Here is a 21,220-nt window from a genome sequence, read left to right as displayed (position 1 = left end):
CCAGAAGCTAGACAGGACAAGAGAGTTGCAAAGATGCACGCTTCCTGAGAAACAAGATACAGTTCAGTCAACCAGGGAACTGGGACAGAAGGAAGGTTTCAGATGACTGAAGTTAAGTGAACAGAGACGAAGGTATTGTTCAGAAGAACTTGAAGAGTAAACAAAAACAAAGTGCTCCGAGTTAAAGAGACAACTGCATTAACTAGATGTAAAGTGGGACAGCAGACCTTCAGAGGTAGATGAAACATTTTGATGTAATTTTAATAAAAGCCTCGGATTCGAGGGCTAATGCAATTGTTATCAGTTTGGGCAGCAGTCAAGACCAAGAAATTCTAAAGGGTGGTGTAAAATCTTGGACTGGATTCAGTGTTAAAAGTGGAGCAGAAGCAGTGTCATTGAAAAACCTGGCCTGGATTTCAAAATGCAACACTAAGTGAAAGCATTATTTTGAGAAGATTTTAAAACATGTTTTGGACGTGGAGACTCTCATGTGACAATCATCTGGGATTTACCGAATTGAGTTTGTGTCTGTATATGCCCTGTTTGTGAACTCAAGTCCTCCCTCACCTGATGAAGGAGCGAGATTCCGAAAGCTTGTGCTGCCAAATAAACAAAGAACAAAGAACAATACAGCACAGGAACAGGCCCTTCGGCCCTCCAAGCCCACGCCGCTCCCTGGTCCAAACTAGACCATTCTTTTGTATCCCTCCATTCCCACTCCGTTCATGTGGCTATCTAGATAAGTCTTAAACGTTCCCAGTGTGCCTGCCTCCACCACCTTGCCCGGCAACGCATTCCAGGCCCCCACCACCCTCTGTGTAAAATACGTCCTTCTGATATCCGTGTTAAACCTCCCCCCCCTCACCTTGAACCTATGACCCCTCGTGAACGTCACCACCGACCTGGGAAAAAGCTTCCCACCGTTCACCCTATCTATGCCTTTCATAATTTTATACACCTCTATTAGGTCACCCCTCATCCTCCGTCTTTCCAGTGAGAACAACCCCAGTTTACCCAATCTCTCCTCATAACTAAGCCCTTCCATACCAGGCAACATCCTGGTAAACCTCCTCTGCACTCTCTCTAAAGCCTCCACGTCCTTCTGGTAGTGTGGCGACCAGAACTGGGCGCAGTATTCCAAATGCGGCCAAACCAACGTTCTATACAACTGCATCATCAGACCCCAACTTTTATACTCTATGCCCCGTCCTATAAAGGCAAGCATGCCATATGCCTTCTTCACTACCTTCTCCACCTGTGCCGTCACCTTCAAGGATCTGTGGACTTGCACACCCAGGTCCCTCTGCGTATCTACACCCTTTATGGTTCTGCCATTTATCGTATAGCTCCCCCCTACGTTAGTTCTACCAAAAAGCATCACTTCGCATTTATCTGGATTGAACTCCATCTGCCATTTCTTTGCCCAAATTTCCAGCCTATCTATATCCTTCTGTAGCCTCTGACAATGTTCCTCACTATCTGCAAGTCCAGCCATTTTCGTGTCATCCACAAACTTACTGATCTGTTGGACTTTAACCTGTTGTTGTGTCACATTTAGCCAGACCAGGTAAGGATGGCCGATTTCCTTCCCTAAAGGACATTAGTGAACCAGCTGGGTTTTTCCAACCACTGACAATGGTTTCATGGTCATCAGTAGATTCTTAATTCCAGATTTTTTTATTGAATTCAAATTCTGCCATGGCGGGATTCGAACCGGGGTACCCAGAACATTAGCACCCTTTTTCCCAGGCTGGAAGAGTCAATTACTAGGGGGCATAGGTTTAAGGTACGAGGGGCAAGGTTTAAAGGAGATGGATGAGGCAAGTTTTTTTTTTACACAGAGGGTGGTGGGTGCCTGGAACTTGCTGCCGGTGGAGGTAGTGGAAGCAGATATGATAGTGACTTTTAAAGGGTGTCTTGACAAACATATGAATAGGATGAGAATAAAGGGATATGGTCCCCGGAAGAGTAGTTCAGTCGGGCAGCGTGGTTGGTGCAGGCTTGGAGGACCGAAGGGCCCGTTCCCGCGCTGTCATTTTCTTTATTCTTAGCTGAGTTTCTGGATTAATAGTCTATCTGATGAAACCATTGTAACTTCAGGTGTACTGTGTCATCTGTGTTAATCTTAAAACCTATGTGTAATTGTTAAGCTAAAGGGGAATAAAGGAGTGTTGTATCATAATCCATTCTTTCTTGTTATATAAATGTTTTTTTCTTGGTGTTGTTAAAGCTAATTAGTGGACCTGTAACTCTGTTCCTCTATAGAAAAGAAAAACTACAGCACAAAACAGGCCCTTCGGCCTCACAAGTTGTGCCAAACATATCCCTACCTTTGAGGCCTACCTGTAACCCTCCAAGCTATTAAGTCCCATGTACTCATCCAGGAGTCTCTTAAAAGACCCTATTGAGTTTGCCTCCACCACCACTGACGGCAGCCGATTCCACTCACCCACCACCCTCTGTGTGAAAAACTTCCCCCTAACATTTCCCCTGTACCTACCCCCCAGCACCTTAAACCTGTGTCCTCTCGTAGCAGCCATTTCCACCCTGGGAAAAAGCCTCTGAGAGTCCACCCGATCTATGCCTCTCGACATCTTATACACCTCTATTAGGTCTCCTCTCATCCTACGTCGCTCCAAGGAGAAAAGACCAAGCTCCCTCAGCCTATCCTCATAAGGCATGCCACTCAATCCAGGCAACATCCTTGTAAATCTCCTCTGCACCCTTTCAATCTTTTCCACACCCTTCCTGTAATGAGGCGACCTGAACTGAGCACAGTACTCCAAGTGGGGTCTGACGAGGGTTTGATAAAAAAAAAGTTAAAGTCTTTTGAGCCAGGGTTTTATTCTGGGATCTTCCCATCTAGTTATAACACTAACAGGAATCGTAACAGCAGGTAATGATTAAACTTGTGGAGATGGATTTTAAACACTAATATAGAAAAGATTCAACTCCTACTGCTCTTAACTTCAGGATGTCACTGCAGACTATTTACATCGGCAACCTCTCAGGTCACAAGGCTATCCCGCCCTTGTAGGTACATTTAATGATGCAGTCAGTTGGCCCAGCAAACAGCCACTGCAATATGATGAGTCATGTGGGGCCTTGAATTATTCACGCTCCTACATCTAAGACCAGAGGGCACCAAAGAGAGTTCCTCTTTGATAACTTCTCCCGCTGTTGTTTGTAGCAAATGTCATTTGTCTGCAAACAATACTGCACCATATATGAAAACAGTTTGTCAGCTTTTTGTGCTCTCTTTTCCCAGCAACAAGAATGCAAAAGATTATTCAACAGAGTCACTCAGGTCGCAGTGGTAATCAAAAGATTAACTTGTTGCTATTATGTGCTGAGGATTTGGTGTGATCAACACATTTTGGAATTGTGCCACTTAAACTTAAATATCGGGAAGGGCAGAGGACCTAACAATGACCCTGTGGAACCCTGCTATAAACTATCAAGTCCGAACAACATCAATTTGATTTGATTTGATTTATTATTGTCACATGTATTAGCATACAGTGAAAAGAATTGTTTCTTGCGTGCTCTACAGACAGAGCATACCGATTATCGAGAAGGAAACGAGAGAGTGCAGAATGTACCATTACAATCATAGCTCGGGTGTACAGAAAGATCAACTTAATGCAAAGTAGGTCCATTCAAAAGTCTGACGGCAGCAGGGAAGAAGCTGTTCTTGAGTCGGTTGGTACGTGACCTCAGACTTTTGTATCTTTTTCCCGAAGGAAGAAGATGGAAGAGAGAATGTCCGGGGTGCGTGGGGTCCTTAATTATGCTGGTTGCTTTGTCGAGACAGCGGGAAGTGTAGACAGAGTCAATGGGTGGGAGGCTGGTTTGCGTGATGGATTGGGCTTTATTCACGACCTTTTGTAATTTCTTGCAGTCTTGGGCAGAGCAGGAGCTATACCAAGCTGTGATACAACCAGAAAGAATGCTTTCTATGGTGCATCTGTAAAAGTCGGTGAGATTCGTAGCTGACATGCCAAATTTCCTTAGTCTTCTGAGAAAGTAGAGGCGTTGGTAGGTTTTCTTAACTATAGTGTCGGCATGGGGGGACCAGGACAGGTTGATGGTGATCTGGACATCCAAAAACTTGAAGCTCTTGGCCCTTTCCACTTCGTCCCCGTTGATATAGACAGCAGCATGTTCTCCTCTACGCTTCCTGAAATCGATGACTATTTCCTTTGTTTTGTTGACATTGAAGGAGAGATTATTGTCGCCGCACCAGTTCACCAGATTCTCTATCTCATTAGTACTCTGAGTACTAAATACTAACTACTGAGTATTAAGAATACTCTGTACTCTTAATCACTTTCTCTATTTCCTGTCACTCAGCGAATTTTGTATTCTTATTGCTGCTGTTCCTTTTATTCCATGAACTCTAAATTTATTTACAAGTTTTATGGCATTTTATCAAATAACTTTTGGAAGTCCATATACACTACATCAACAGCCTTGTCTGCTACCTAAAGGAAAGGAGGTGGAGATAGTTTCAATCATGTTGAGATCAAAAAGGAGGAGGTATTGGGGTTCTTGAGAAACAATAAGATAGACAAGTCCCCAGGGCCTGATGGGATATACCCCAGAATACTGAGAGAGGCAAGGGAGGAAATTGCTGGGGCCTTGAGAGAAATCTTTGTGTCCTCACTGGCCACAGAGGAGGTCCCAGGGGATTGGAGAATAGCCAATCTTGTTCCTTTGTTTAAGAAGGGTAGCAAGAATAATCCAGGTAATTACAGGCTAGTGAGCCTTACATCAGTGGTAGGGAAATTATTGGAGAGGATTCTTCGAGACAGGATTTATTCCCACTTGGAAATAAGTGGACATATTAGTGAGAGGCAACATGGTTTGTGAAGGGGAGGTCGTGTCTCACAAACTTGATCGAGTTTTTCGAGGAAGTGACGAAGATGATTGGTGAGGGTAGGGCAGTGGATGTTGTCTACATGGACTTCAGTAAGGCCTTTCACAAAATCCCTGATGGCAGACTGGTGCAGAAGGTGAAGTTGCATGGGATCAGAGGTGAGCTGGCAAGGTGGATACAAAACTGGCTCGGTCAAAGAAGACAGAGGGTAGCAGTGGAAGGGTGCATTTCTGAATGGAGGGCTGTGACAAGTGGCCTTCCTCAGGGATCAGTGCTGGGGCCTTTGCTGTTGAAATATATATAAATGATTTGGAGGAAAATGTAACTGGATTGATTAGTAAGTTTGCAGACGACACAAAGGTTGGTGGATTTGCGGATAGCGATGAGGACCATCAGAGGATACAGCAGGATATAGATCGATTGGACACTTGGGCGAAAAGATGGCAGATGGAGTTTAATCCGGACAAATGTGAGGTAATGCATTTTGGAAGGTCTAATACAGATAGGAAATATACAGTAAATGGCAAAACTCTTGAGAGTATTGATAGGCAAAGGGATCTGGGTGTACAAGTACATACGTCACTGAAAGTGGGAATGCAGGTGGAGAAAGTAGTCAAGAAGACATACGGCATGCTTGCCTTCATCGGCCGGGGTATTGAGTTTAAAAATTGGTAAGTCATGTTGCAGCTTTATAGAACCTTAGTTAGGCCGCACTTGGAATATAGTGTTCAATTCTGGTCGCCACACTACCGGAAGGATGTGGAGGCTTTGGAGAGGGTACAGAAAAGATTTACCAGGTTGTTGCCTGGTATGGAGGGCATTAGCTATGAGGAGAGGTTGGAGAAATTTGGTTTGTTCTCACTGGAGCGACGGAGGTTGAGGGGAGACCTGATAGAAGTATACAAGATTGTGAGAGGCATGGACAGAGTGGATAGTCAGAAGCTTTTTTCCAGGGTGGAAGAGTCAATTACTAGGGGGCATAGGTTTAAGGTGCAAGGGGCAGGGTTTAAAGGAGATGTACGAGGCAGATTTTTTACACAGAGAGTAGTGGGTGTCTGGAACCCGTTGCCGGGGAGGTAGTGGAAGCGGATACGGTAGTGACTTTTAAGGGGCGTCTTGACAAATACATGATTAGGATGGGAATAGAGGGATATAGTGCCCGGAAGGGTAGGGGGTTTTGGTTAAGTCGGGCAGCATGGTCGGTGCAGGCTTGGAGGGCCGAAGGGCCTGTTCCTGTGCTGTAATTTTCTTTGTTCTTTGCACTTAAAAACTCAAGCAAGTTAGTTACATATGAACAAATCTGTCTTGGTGTTCTTTCCTTAACCCACCTTTTCCCCAAGCGACTGTTAATTTTCAAACAACTAAATTTCCATGTGCATTATGAATTTATAAACCAAGACAAACTGCAATAATGGGAAAAGAGAGCACAAAAAGCTGACAAACGTTTTTCATATATGGTGCAGTATTGTTTGCAGACAAATGCTGTTTGCTACAAACAACAGCAGGAGAAGTCATCAAAGAGGACCTCTCTTTGGTTTAAGTGCCCTCGGGTCTTAGATGTCGGAGAGTAAATAATTCAAGGCCCCACATGACTCATCATATTGCAGTTTGCAGTGGCTGTTTGCTGGGCCAACTGACTGCATCATTAAATGTACCTACAAGGGCGGGATGGCCTTGTGACCGATGGAATTGTGACAACTTTCTGTGACTTTTTTTACTCCTTTATGGGATGTAGGCACAGACACATTGTCAGGAAACAGAGGTAATTTTAAGTAATCTATGTTTGTATTGACGGATATTAGAAATAAGGGATAGATTTAAGTGAGTTTAATTTAGTGTTTCTGTTTAAGAAAACTCTAGTTAGATTCATGTTAAACAAAGGTGCTTGCATGTATCGAGGTTTTTGGTTTCAGTTCGAACTGTGTCAATATTGTGCTTAGAGAGTTTAAGATGTGAAAAGTAAGCACAAGCTTGGAGAAAGAATGAGATGTTGTTTAGCAATTAGGGGCCGCATTAGATAAGACACCCTTGTGATTGTGTTTCACCAAATTCACAGCAGTTGTAGCTAGGAAGCTAGAGAATGAACAGCGCTCAGCTCAGCTAGAAGAAAAACCATACAATGGAGTAATGAAACATAGAAAACATAGATAATCGGAGCAGAAATAGGTAATTCGGCCCTTTGAACCTGCTCCGCCACTAACTCAGTAACCTGTTCCCTTTTTCCACCCATATCCTTTGGTCCTTTTAGCCCTAAGAGTTAGAACTAACTCCTTCTTTAAAACATACAATGTTTTGACCTAAACTGCTTCCTGTGGGAGAGAATTCCACAGATACACTACTCTCTGGTGAAGAAATTCCTGCTCATCTGAGTCATAAATGGTTTACCCCATATCCTTAGACTATACCCCTGGGTCTGGACTCCTCTACCATTGGGAACATCCTTCCTGCATCTATCCTGTATAGTTCTGTTAGAATTTTATAGGTTTCTATGAGATCCCCCTCATTGTTCTAAACTCCAGCAAACATATTGCTAACCAACTCAACCTCTTCTCATGCATCAGTCCTGCCATCCCAGGAATTAGTCTGGTAAACCTTTGCTACACTCCCACTATAACAAGAACATCCTTCCTCAGATAAGGAGACTAAAACTGCACACAATATTCTAGGTGTGGTCTAACCAAGGTCCTATCTAACTCCAACAAAATGTCCCTGCTCCTGTACTCAAATTTTCTCACTATGAAGGCCAACATACCATTTATCCTCTTCACAAAATCAATCCCTTTGTGCTCCTTTGCTGAATTCTAAACAGATTCCAATCCTGAGGTCTGTTGTTTTTACTGGACAATTTGTATGCTTCTTCCTTGGATCTAATAGTATCTCTAATTTCCCTCGTAAGCCATGGTTTTTCCCATTGTATTTTTGGGCCAAACAGGAATGATCAATTGTTGCAGTTCATACACTCTTTGAATGTTTGCCATTGCCTATCCACTGTTATCCCTTTAAGTAATCTTCTCCATCACAGACAACTCGTGCCTCATATCATCATATTTTCCTTTATTTGGAGTCAGGGTCCTAGTCTCAGAATCAACTACGTCATTCCCCATCTTGATGAAGAATTTTATCATATTATAGTTGCTCTTTCCCAAGTGGCCTTGTACAAATAAATTATCAATTATTCATTTCTCATTGCACAACACCCAATCTAGAATGACCTGCCCTCCAGTTGGTTCTTCAACATATTGCTCCAGAAAACCATCCTGTACCCACTCCAGGGATTCCACCTCTATGGTATTGTTACTAATTTGATCTGCCCAACCTGTATTCAGATTCAAGTCACCCATTTATACAAATATTCCTTTATCGCACGCATCTCTAATTCCCTGTTCAATCCTATCCCCAACATCACCACATAGTGTGGTCTAAATATGACACACACTAACATTTTTTTCCCGTTTCTCAGCTCTACCCATACATCATCGGAGCTAATATACTTCCTCGTTATGTTAATTTTCTCTTTAACCAGCAATGCAATCCCATCACCTTTTCCTTTATGTCTGCCCTTCCTAAATACTAAAACTCCTTGGATATTCAGTTCCCATCCCTGGTCACCCTGCAGTCATGTCTCTGTAATCCCGGCTATGTCATACCGGTTTACATTTATTTTGGTGATTTTATTTTATTTATTCTACTTTATTGCAAATGCTCTGTGCCTTAAGGCACAAAGACTTCAGGCTTGTCTTTTTAACATTCTTTGTCCCTCAAGGAGCCGCAAAGGTAAAAAGACGGTGATGGGAGTTATGCACAGGCCTCCGAGCAGTAGTCAGGACGTAGGGAACAAGATACACCAGGAAATAAAAAAGGCGTGTAAGAAAGGCAAGGTCACAGTGATCATGGGGGACTTCAATATGCAGATGGACTGGGAAAAACAGGTGGATCCCAAGAAAAGGAATTTGTGGAATGTCTGCAAGATGGCTTTTTGGAGCAGTTTGTGGTAGAGCCCAGTAGGGAAGAGGCAATTCTGGATTGGGAGATGTATAATGAAGCAGACTTGATAAGGAAGCTTAAGGTGAAGGGATCCTTCGGAGGCAGTGACTACAATATGACAGAATTCACCCTGCAGTTTGAGAAGGAGAAGCTGCAATCAGATGTAATGGTATTACAGTTGAGTAAAGGCAACTACAGAGGCATGAGGGAGGAGCTGGCCAGAGCTGATTGGGAGAGGAGCCTACCAGGAAGCACAGTGGAACAGCAATGGCAGGAGTTTCTGGGTGCAATTCAGGAGACACAGCAAAATTTCATTCCAAGGAAGAAGAAGCATGATAAGGGGGAGGATGAGGCAACCACATAGCTGACGAGGGAACTCAGGGACAGCATAAAAGCAAAATAAAAAACATACAATATGGCAAAGATTAGTAGTAAGCCAGGGGATTGGGAAGCCTTCAAAGACCAACAGAGGACAACTAAAAAAGAAATAAGAAGGGAGAAGATGAAATATGGGCGTAAGCTAGCCAGTAATACAAAAGAAGATTGCATGAGCATTTTTTAGATATATAAAGGGTAAGAGAGAGGCAAGAATGGACACTGGACCGCTGAAAAATGATGCTGAAGAAGTAGTAATGGGGAACAAAGAAATGGTGGAGGAACTGAATAGGTACTTTGCATCAGTCTTCACGATGTAAGACACCAGTAACATACCAAAAATTCAAGAGAGTCAGGGGAAGAGGTGAGTATGGTGGCCATTACTAAGGAGAAGGTGCTAGGGAAGCTGAAAGGTCTGAAGGTGAATCATAGAAACCCTACAGTGCAGAAAGAGACCATTTGGCCCATCGAGTCTGCACCGACCACAATCCCACCCAGGCCCTTCCGCCATATCCCGACATGTTTACCCGCTAATCCCTCTAACCTACGCATCTCAGGACACTAAGGGGCAATTTTAGCATGGCCAATCAACATAACCCGCACATCTTTGGACTGTGGGAGGAAACCGGAGCACCTGGAGGAAACCCACGCAGACACGAGGAGAATGTGCAAACTCCACACAGACAGTGACCCAAGCTGGGAATTGAACCCAGGTCCCTGGAGCTGTGAAGCAGCAGTGCTAACCACTGTGCTATCGTGCCGCCCGGTGGATAAATCATTTGGGCTAGATGGACTACACGCCAGAGTTCTGAAGGAGAAAGTGGAGGCATTCGTGGCAATCTTTCAGGAATCACTGGAGTCAGGGAAGGTCCCAGATGACTGGAAAATCGCTAATGTGACAGGGGGGTTAGCCTGATCTCGGTTGTTGGTAAGATTTTAGAGTCCACTATTAAGGATGAGATTTAATACTTGGAAGTGCATGGTAAAATAGGGCAAAGTTTCATCAAGGGGAGGTCATTCCTGACAAATCTGTTAAAATTATTTGAAGAGGTAATGAGCAGATTAGACAAAGGAGAGCCAGAGGATGTTATCTACTTGGATTTCCAGAGGGCCTGTGACAAGGTGCCGCACAGGAGGCTGTTGAGTAAACTAAGAGCCTATGGTGTTAGATGCAAGGTGCATGGATAGAAGATTGGCTGATTGGCATAAAGCAGAGAGTGGGGATAAAAAGGTCGTTTTTAGGCCAGCCAATGACAAGTGGAGTTCAGCAGGGGTCAGTGTTGGGACCAAAACTTTTCACTTTATACATTAATAATCTAGATGAAGGAACTGAGGGCATTGTGGCTAAGTTTTCAGATGATACAAAGATAGGTGGAGGGGCACATAGTATTGAGGGGGCTGTAGAAGGACTTGGACAGATTAGGAGAGTGGGCAAACAAGTGGCGGATAGAATACATCATGGGAAACTGTGAGGTTATGCACTTTGGTTGGAAGAAGAGGCGTACATTTTCTAAATGGGGAGAGAATTCAGAAATCAGAAGCGCAAAGGGACTTGGGAGTCCTAGTTCTTTTAAGATTAACTTGCAGGATGAGTTCGGAAGGCAAATGGAATGTTAGCATTCATTTCAAGAGGGCTAGAATACAAAAGGAGGGATGTACTGTGGAGGCTTTATAAGATTCTGGTCAGACCACATTTGGAATATCGCGAGCAATTTTGGGCCCCATATCTAAGGAAGGAGGTGCCGGCCCTGGAGAGGATCAGAGGTGGTTCACAAGAATGATCCTGAGAATTAAAAGCTTGACATATGAGGAGCATTTGAGGATTCTGGGTCTGTACTCAATGAAGTTTAGAAGGATGGGGAGGATCTCATTGAAACTTACAGAATACTGAAAGGCCTGGGTAGAGTGGAGGTGGGAAAGATGTTTCCACTAGTAGGCAAGACTAGGATCTGTATAAGAGGATGACCTTTTAGAACCGAGATGAGGAGGAAGTTCTTCAGCCAGAAGGTGGTGAATCTGCGGAATTCATTGCCACAGAAGGCTGTGGAGGCCAGGTCATTGAGTGTAGATAGATTGATAGGTGAGAAAAGAGCTAACGTTTCGAGTCCAGATGAGCCTTTGTCAAAGCTAAAAGGCATAGAAAGTGGGAGATATTTATACTGCAGGGTAAGGGAATAAAGATGAGTCATAACCCCACAGAAACAAGGGGAAAGGCTGCTATTGACAGTCCATAGAGAGAATAGAAGGTGTGAATGGCCAAACGGCAGAGAAGCTGAAATCAGAGGGTAAGCTGTGACAGATGATGTGGGGGGAGGTGGGGGGAGGGGGGAAAAGGGAAGCAAATGGGGAGAAAAGGGGGGAAGAGTGGGGAGGGAAGAAAAATAAAGAAAGACGATAAAGAAATAAAAGGTAGAGAACAGTTAAAAATTAAATAAAATGAAAACAAAGGGGTCAAGGTGGGGTAGAGCAAATCATCTGAAGTTGTTGAATTCGATGTTGAGACCGGAAGGCTGTAAAGTGCCGAGCCGGAAGATGAGATGCTGTTCATCCAGTTTGCGTTGAGCTTCACTGGAACATTGCAGCAGGCCAAGGACAGACATGTGGGCATGGGAGCAGGATCGTGTGTTAAAATGGCAAGCAACAGGAAGGTCAGGGTCCTGATTGCGCACAGACCGAAGGTGCTCAGCAAAGCGATCACCCAGTCTACGTTTGGTCTCTCCGATATAGAGGAGACCACATTGGGAGCAGCGAATGCAATAGACCAAATTGAAAGGTGCAAGTGCTTAACCTGGAATGAGTGTTTTGGACCTTGGATAGGAAACATGGAAGGGGCAGGTGTTGCATCTTCTGCAATAGAGGCGGCACGGTAGCACAGTGGTTAGCACTGCTGCTTCACAGCTCCAGGGACCTGGGTTCGATTCCCGGCTCGGGTCACTGTCTGTGTGGAGTTTGCACATTCTCCTTGTGTCTGCGTGGGTTTCCTCCGGGTGCTCCGGTTTCCTCCCACAGTCCAAAGATGTGCGGGTTAGGTTGATTGGCCATGATAAAATTGCCGCTTAGTTTCCTGAGATGCGTAGGTTAGAAGGATTAGTGGATAAAATATGTAGGGATATGGGGGTAAGGCCTGGGTGGGGTTGTGGTCGGTGCAGACTCGATGGGCCGAATGGCCTCTTTCTGCACTGTAGGATTCTATGATCTATGATCTAATTGCATGGGAAGGTGCCATGGGCGAGGTGTGAGGTGTTAGGTGTAATGGAGGAATGGACTAGGTTATCCCAGAGGGAATGATCTCTATGAAACGCTGTGAAGGGAAGATGCATTTAGTGGTGGCATCATGCTGGAGTTGGCGAAAATGACAGAGGATTATGTTTTACATGCGGAGGCGGATGGGTGAAATGTGAGAACAAGGGGAACTATATCCTTGTTCTGGGGGGGAAGGGAGGGGGTGATAGAGGGCCATTCACGCCTTCTATTCTCTCTGTGGAATGCTATTAGCACTTGTGACTATGACTCATCTTTCATTCCCTCACCCTGCAGTATAAATATCTCCCACTTTCTATGCCTTTTAGTTTTGACAAAGGGTCATCTCTTCTCAAAACATCAGCTCTTTTCTCTCCTTACAGATGCTGCCGGACCTGCTGAGATTTTCCAGCATTTTCTCTTTTAGTTTCAGACTCCAGCATCCGCAGTAATTTGCTTTTATCCAGAGATAGATTGATTCTCTTACCAATCAAGAACCTAAGTTTACAGGGAAAAGGCGGGAGAATGGGGTTGAGAAACTTATCAGCCATGATTGAATGGCGGAGCAGACCCGATGGCCTAATCCTGCTCCTATATCTTATAGTCTAATTCCCATTATTCTTCAATGTGGCCCTGTTTGATTCTGGCCCTTGATTTACTTGCCTGTCACTTTTCTTATTCCCATTCCCAAATAGTCCTGGTCCTGACCAGGCGTAACCTGTCCAGTCTGTACTGGTCCCAACACCCCTAGAACCGGTCCCAATGTCCCAGGAATCTGAAATCCTTGGCCTCGTACTATCTCTTCAGCCACATATTTATCTGATACGCCCTGCTATTTCTGCTCTGACTAGCACATGGCATTGGTTGTAATCCTGTTTCGTTTATACCAGTGTGTACCACGACCATAGGCTATTCACCCTCCACCTCCAGAATGTTCTGTAGCCACTCTTGAGACATCCTTGAATCTAGCACCAGGGAGATAACATGCTGTCCTGGAATCTAATTTGGAGCCACAGAAACGCCTATCTATTGCCCTTACAATTGACTTTCCTATAACTGTTGCCGCCATTCCAGCTCCGAAACCCAATCTTCCAGGAGCTGCAGCTCGAGACATTTCCTGCACACATGCTGGTTCCAGGCATCGGATATGTTCCTGGCTTGCCACATGGAGCAGGAGGACACTTTATGACTTTAGCCCTCCTGCCATGACTGACTCCTTTATATTAAAATCAAATAGCATATTAACCCAGGGTCCTTCTTCCCTGGTCCTTGTTACTACAGAACATAGCCCTTAAAAAGTGTAAACCAAAAAATGAATACCTTATAAATTATAAGCAAGGGGAGGGGGGGCAGGGGAGAGAGGGGGAGGGGCAAGTTTTAAAAGAGATGCCTGAGGCAGATTTTTTACACAGAGTGGTGGGTGTCTGGAACTCGTTGCCGGGGGGAGGTAGTGGATGCGGATACGGTAGTGACTTTTAAGGGGCGTCTTGACAAGTACATGAATGAGATGGGAATAGAGGGATATGGTCCCCGGAAGTGTAGGGGGTTTTAGTTAAGTCAGGCAGCATGGTTGCAGGCTTGGAGGGCCGAAGGGCCTGTTCCTGTGCTGTAATTTTCTTTGTTCTTTGTGAGGCTCCCTGATTGGATATGCAGTTATGACTTTAATCTGAGCTCATACTCCAAGGGGCCAACCTCCAAAGATATTAGTCCAAAGATGTGCGGGTTAGGTTGATTGGCCACGTTAAAATTTGCCCCTTAGAGTCCTGAGATGCGTAGGTTAGCGGGATTAGCGGGTAAATATGTGGGGGTAGGGCCTAGGTGGGATTGTGGTCGGTGCAGACTCGATGGGCCGAATGGCCTCCTTCTGCACTGTAGGGTTTCTATGATTTCTATGGGAGAAGGGGAGGGGAGAGGGGAGGGATGAGAAAGGTGGGAGGGAATAGGGGAAGAGGGGGGAATGGTGGAACATCATCAAGCAGCCCAATGCAAAGGCCATGACAATAGCAGCCGGAAGAGACAATCGGAGGCCAGTGAAAAAATTTGGCTAAAGAATTACTCCAATGGTCCCGCACTGTTACCAGGAACAGTGGACTCTAGGACGGGGCCAAGATCCTACAGAATAACTGTGGGTAAGGCCATTCTGAAAAAACATCTGGATCAGGTGCAGGCCTCAAAAATCACAGATCATCCAGGAGCCAACTATGCCCAGTGGACCAAGAACTGAGAAGAGTTCTCCCAGGCCGGACAGCCTTGCCTATGCCATCGTCCATAGTTAAGACCTCGGAGTCCTAAATGCACACCACAGACGAAGCCACAGCTACTTCTCTGCCACCCAAGGAAGGAAGCAAACCAGAACTCCGGCGCTTGCATTGTAACAGATGGGCATCTGTTAGAGACACCCCTCCCATGTTGGACGCCAAGTTGGAACATCCAGACCCAGTGCTGAAAAGTTGCAAAGAGACCCATGATGCGCGCAAACCGCCAAGGTTCCTCGGACTTTGGGGGGCGGGGGGAGGAGGGGCGGCCTGCAATAACTTAAATGAGGCAGGCCCATGAGGTTGGCCTCTTGGAGTATGAGCTCAGATTAAAGTCATAACTGCATATCCAATCAGGGAGCCTCACAAAGAACAAAGAAAATTACAGCACAGGAACAGGCCCTTCGGCCCTCCAAGCCTGCACCAACCATGCTGCCTGACTTAACTAAAACCCCCCACGCTTCCGGGGACCATATCCCTCTATTCCCATCTCATTCATGTACTTGTCAAGACGCCACTTAAAAGTCACTACCGTATCCGCATCCACTACCTCCCCCCGGCAACGAGTTCCAGACACCCACCACTCTCTGTGTAAAAAATCTGCCTCAGACATCTCTTTTAAAACTTGCCCCTCACACCTTAAACCTATGCCCCCTAGTAATTGACTCTTCCACCCTGGGAAAAAGCTTCTGACTATCCACTCTGTCCATGCCTCTCATAATCTTGTAGACTTCTATCAGGTCTCCCCTCAACCTCCGTCGCTCCAGTGAGAACAAACCAAGTTTCTCCAACCTTTCCCCATACCTAATGCCCTCCATACCAGGGAACATCCTGGTAAATCTTTTCTGTACTCTCTCCAAAGCCTCCACATCCTTCTGGTAGTGTGGCGACCAGAATTGAACACTATATTCCAAGTGCGGCCTAACTAAGGTTCTATAAAGCGTCAACATGACTTGCCAATTTTTAAACTCAATACCCCAGCCGATGAAGGCAAGCATGCCGTATGCCTTCTTGACTACCTTCTCCACCTGCATTGCCACTTCCAGTGACCTGTGTACCTGTACACCCCGATCCCTTTGCCTATCAATACTCCTAAGGCTTCTGCCATTTACTGTATATTTCCTATCTGTATTAGACCTTCCAAAATGCATTACCTCACATTTATCCGGATTAAACTCCATCTGCCATCTCTCCGTCCAAGTCTCCAACTGATCTATATCCTGCTGTATCCTCTGATGGTCCTCATAGCTATCCGCAAATCCACCAACCTTTGTGTCGTCTGCAAACTTACTAATCAATCCAGTTACATTTTCCTCCAAATCATTTATATATATTACAAACAGCAAAGGTCCCAGCATTGATCCCTGAGGAACACCACTTGTCACAGCCCTCCATTCAGAAACTTACCCCTGACATCTCCTCTGTACCTACTCCCCAGCACCTTGAACCTGTGTCCTCTCATAGCAGCCATTTCAGCCCTGGGAAAAAGCCTCCGAGAATCCACCCGATCTATACCTCTCAACATCTTGTACACCTCTATCAGGTCACCTCTCATCCTTCGTCTCTCCAAGGAGAAAAGACCGAGCTCCCTCAGCCTATCCTCATAAGGCATGCCAACCAATCCAGACAACATCCTTGTAAATCTTCTCTGCACCCTTTCAATCATTTCCACATCCCTCCTGTAATGAGACGACCAGAACTGAGCACAGTACTCCAAGTGGGGTCTGACGAGGGTCTTATAAAGCTGCATCATTATCTCCCAACTCCTAAACTCAATCCCTCGATTGATGAAGGCCAGCACACCATATGCCTTCTTAACCACCTCCTCTACCTGCGAGGCTGATTTAAGAGTCCTATGGACCCGGACCCCAAGGTCCTTCTGATCCTCTACACTGCTAAGAGTCTTATCCTTGATATTATACTCCTTCATCCCATTTGACCTGCCAAAATGGACCACTACACATTTATCCGGGTTGAAGTCCATCTGCCACTTCTCCGCCCAGTCTTGCATCCTATCTATGTCACGCTGCAGCTTCTCACATCCCTCCAACCTATCCACAACACCACCAACCTTCGTGTCGTCAGCAAACTTACCAACCCATCCCTCCACTTCCTCATCCAGGTCATTTATGAAAATGACAAACAGCAAGGATCCCAGAACAGATCCCTGGGGCACTCCACTGGTGCCGACCTCCATTCAGGAAAAGACCGTCTACAACCACTCTCTGCCTTCTGCAAGCAAGCCAGTTCTGAATCCACAAGGCAACAGCCCCTTGGATCCCATGCCCTCTCACTTTCTCGAGAAGTCTTGCATGGGGACCTTATCGAGCGCCTTGCTGAAGTCCATGTAAACCACATCTACCGCTTTTCCTTCGTCAACGTGTTTAGTCACATTTTCAAAGAACTCCACCAGGCTCGTAAGGCACGATGTGCCTTTGACAAAGCCATGCTGACTACTTTTGAGCATACTAAACTTCTCTAAATGTTCATAAATCCTGTCCCTCAGGATCTTCTCCATCAACTTACCAACCAATGAGGTTAGACTCACTGGTCGGTAATTTCCTGGGCTATCCCTATTCCCTTTCGTGAATATAGGAACCACATCCGCAATCCTCCAATCCTCCGGAACCTCTCCCATCTCCATCGACGACGCAAAGATCATCGCCAGAGGCTCTGCAATCTCTTCCCTCGCCTCCCACAGTAACCTGGGGTACATCCCATCCAGTCCCGGCGACTTATCTATCTTGATGCTATTCAAAATTTCCAACACATCCTCTTTCTTAATGTCCACATACTCAATCTTTTCAGTCCACCTCAATCCTGTAGTACAACCACCCAGGTCTTTTTCCACTGTGAATACCAAGGTAAAGTATTCATTAAGCACCTCTGCTATTTCTTCCGGTTCTGTACAGACTTTCTCACCTTCACATTTTATAGGTCCTATTCCTTCACATCTCATCCTTTTACTCTTCACATATTTATAGAACGCCTTAGGGTTCTCCTTAATCTTACCTGCCAAGGCCTTCTCGCGACCTCTTCTGGCTCTCCTAATTTCTTTCTTAAGTCCCTTCCTACAAGCCATATACTCATCTAGATCCCTATCATCGCCGAGCTCTCTGAACCTTTTGTACGCTTTCCTTTTCTTTCTCACTAGGTTCTGCGCAGCTTTCGTGCACCACGGTTCCCGTAACCTACCAACTCCTCCCTGTCTCATCAGAACATTGTCATTCAGAACTCCAGACAAACATTCCTTGAAAATCTGCCACCTTACTTCAGTACTTTTCCTCGAGAATGCCTCCTTCCAATTTACGCCTCTAATCTCCTGCCTGATGGCTTCATATTTCCCCTTACTCCAGATAAACACTTTCCTAGCTTGCCTGATCCTATCACTTTCCAATGCTAGCGTAAAGGAGATAGAGTTATGGTCACTATCCCCAAGATGCTCCCCCACTGAGAGATCCGACACCTGTCCAGGCTCATTAGCCAGTACCAGATCGAGTACAGCCTCTCCTCTTGTAGGCTTATCCACATGCTGTGTCAGGAAACCCTCCTGAACACACCTCACAAACTCCTCCCCATCCAAACCCCTTACCCTAGGGATATTCCAATCGATGTTTGGGAAATTAAAGTTTCCCATCACGACAACCCTGTTATTCCTACATCTCTCCAGGATCTGTTTCCCTATCTGCTCCTCAACATCCCTGTTACTATTGGGCAGCCTATAGAAAACACCCAGCAAAGTTATCGACCCCTTCCCGCTCTGAACTTCCACCCACAGAGACTCCGTAGACAATCCCTCCACGGCTTCCACCTTCTCTACAGCTGTGACACTATCCCTGATCAGCAGTGCCACTCCCCGCCCCCCCCCCGCCCCCCCCCCGCCTCTTTTGCCTCCCTCTCTGTCCTTTCTGAAACATTTGAAACCCGGCACCTGTAGTATCCAGTCCTGTCCCTGTCCCCAAGTCTCCGTAATGGCCACCACATCACACTTCCAAGCATCGATCCACACTCTAAGCTCATCCACTTTATTCACTACACTCCTGGCATTAAAATAGACACATCTCAAACCTTTGGTCTGAGCTCTCCCCTTCTCCATCACCCGTCTATTCTCCCTCTTACACTGTCTACAATCCTTCTCTATTTGCGGGCTAACCTCCTCGCTCTCAGTCACCTCATCACGATTCCCTCCCCCCAACCTTTCTAGTTTAAAGTCTCCCCAGTAGCCTTAGCCAATCTTCCTGCCAGGATATTGGTCCCCCTGGGATTCAAGTGCCACCTGTCTTTTTTGTCACACCTGCCCCTAAAGAAGTCCCAATGACCCAGGAACCTGAATCCCTGTCCCCCGCTCCAGTCCCTCAGCCACGCATTCATCCTGCACCTCATTCCATTCCTGCTCCCACTTTCCCGTGGCACAGGCAGCAATCCTGAGATTACTACCTTTGCATTCCTCCTTCCCAACTGTCTACCTAACTCCCTATATTCTCTTTTCATGACCCCTTCCCTCTTCCTACCTATGTCAGTGGTACCAATATGTACCACGACCTCTGGCTCCTCTGCCTCCCACCTCAGGATATCTGGGACGCGATCAGAGACATCCCGGATCCCGGCACCAGGGAGACAGACCACCATCTGAGACTCCCGTCTGCCTCCGCAAAAACGCCTGTCCGACCCCCTTATTGTTGAGTCCCCGATTAATACTGCCTTCCTCCTTCTTTCCTTAGCCCTCTGAGTTACAGGACCGGACTCTGCTCCAGAGACACGGCCACTGCTGCTTCCCCCAGATGGGTGAGTGGAATCGGCTGCCGTCAGTGATGGTGGAGGCAAACTCAATAGGGTCTTTTAAGAGACTTCTGGATAAGTACATGGGACTTAATAGGATTGAGGGTTATAGGTAAGCCTATATATAAGCCTAGGTAGGTAGGGACATGACCGGCGCAACTTGTGGGCCGAAGGGCCTGTTTGTGCTGTATTTTTTCTATGTTCTATGTTCTAAATGCACCCTTCTACTGCTACCCTCTGTCTTCTTTGACCGAGCCAGTTTTGTATTCACCTTGCCTGCTCACCTCTGATCCCATGCGACATCACCTTCTGCACCAGTCTGCCATGAGGGACCTTGTCAAAGGCCTTACTGAAGTCCATGTAGACAACATCCACTGCCCTACCCTCCTCAATCATCTTCGTCACTTCCTCGAAAAACTCGATCAAGTTCGTGACACACGACCTCCCCTTCACAAAACCATGTTGCCTCTCACTAATACGTCCACTTATTTCCAAGTGGGAATAAATCCTGTTTCAAAGAATCCTCTCCAATAATTTCCCTACCACTGATGTAAGGCTCACCAGCCTGTAATTACCTGGATTATTCTTGCTACCCTTCTTAAACAAAGGAACAAGATTGGCTATTCTCCAATCCCCTGGGACCTCCCCTGTAGCCAGTGAGGATACAAAGATTTCTCTCAATTGTCCCAGCAATTTCCTCTCTTGCCTCTCTCAGTATTCTGGGGTATATCCCATCAGGCCCTGGGGACTTGTCTACCATAATGTTTCTCAAGAACCCCAATACCTCCTCCTTTTTGATCTCAACATGACTCAAACTATCTACACATCCTTTCCTAGACTCATCATCCACCAAGTCCTTCTCTTTGGTGAATACTGATGCAAAGTACTCATTTAATACCTCGCCCATTTCCTCTGGCTCCACACATAGATTCCCTCCCTCGTCCTTGAGTGGGCCAACCCTCTCCCTGGCTACCCTCTTGCTCTTCATATATGTGTAAAAAGCCTTGGGATTTTCCTTAATCCTGCTGGCCAATGCTTTTTCTGACCCCTTTTAGCTCTTCTTACTCCTTGCTTAAGTTTCTTCCTACTTCCTTGTATTCCACACTTGCTTCGTGTGTTCCCACACTCCTAGCTTTGACTAGGCTCACAATATCTCTCGTTATCCAAGGTTCCCAAAACTTGCCATACTTATCCTTCATCCTGACAGGAATGTGCCGGTCCTAATTCCCTATCAACTTAAACTTGAAAGCCTCCCACATGCCAGATGTTGATTTGCCCTCAAACATCTGCCCCCAATCTACATTCTTCAGTTCCTGCCTAATATTGTTGTAATTAGCCTTCCCCCAATTTAGCACCTTAACTTGAGGACTACACTTATCTTTATCCATCAGTACCTTAAAGCTTACTGAATTGTGGTCACTGTTCCTGAACTGCTCCCCTACTGAAACATCGACCACCTGGCCGGGCTCATTCCCCGATACCAGCTCCAGTATGGCCCCTTCCCTAGTTAGACTATCTACATACTGTTTCAGGAAGCCTTCCTGGATGCTCCTTACAAACTCTGCCCCATCCACACCCCTTGCACTAAGTGAGTCCCAGTCAATATAGGGGAAATTAAAATCTCCCACCACAACAATCCTGTTACTTTTACACCTTGCCACAATCTGCCTACACATCTGTTCCTCAATCTCCCGCTGGCAGTTGGGTG

General features: G+C 45.9%; 1 protein-coding gene across 1 annotated transcript in view; it reads right to left on the bottom strand.

The window, feature by feature from the left end:
* ankdd1a (ankyrin repeat and death domain containing 1A) overlaps nt 1–21,220 on the bottom strand; it is a 250,896-nt gene that overhangs the window by 152,422 nt on the left and 77,254 nt on the right. The gene's annotated exons all lie outside the window — the stretch shown is intronic.

This window comes from Mustelus asterias, chromosome 24, assembly GCF_964213995.1.
Source record: "Mustelus asterias chromosome 24, sMusAst1.hap1.1, whole genome shotgun sequence".
Classification (NCBI taxonomy): domain Eukaryota; kingdom Metazoa; phylum Chordata; class Chondrichthyes; order Carcharhiniformes; family Triakidae; genus Mustelus; species Mustelus asterias.
The sequence above is the reverse complement of the archived record's forward strand: the minus strand, read 5'-3'. Positions and strand labels throughout refer to the sequence as shown.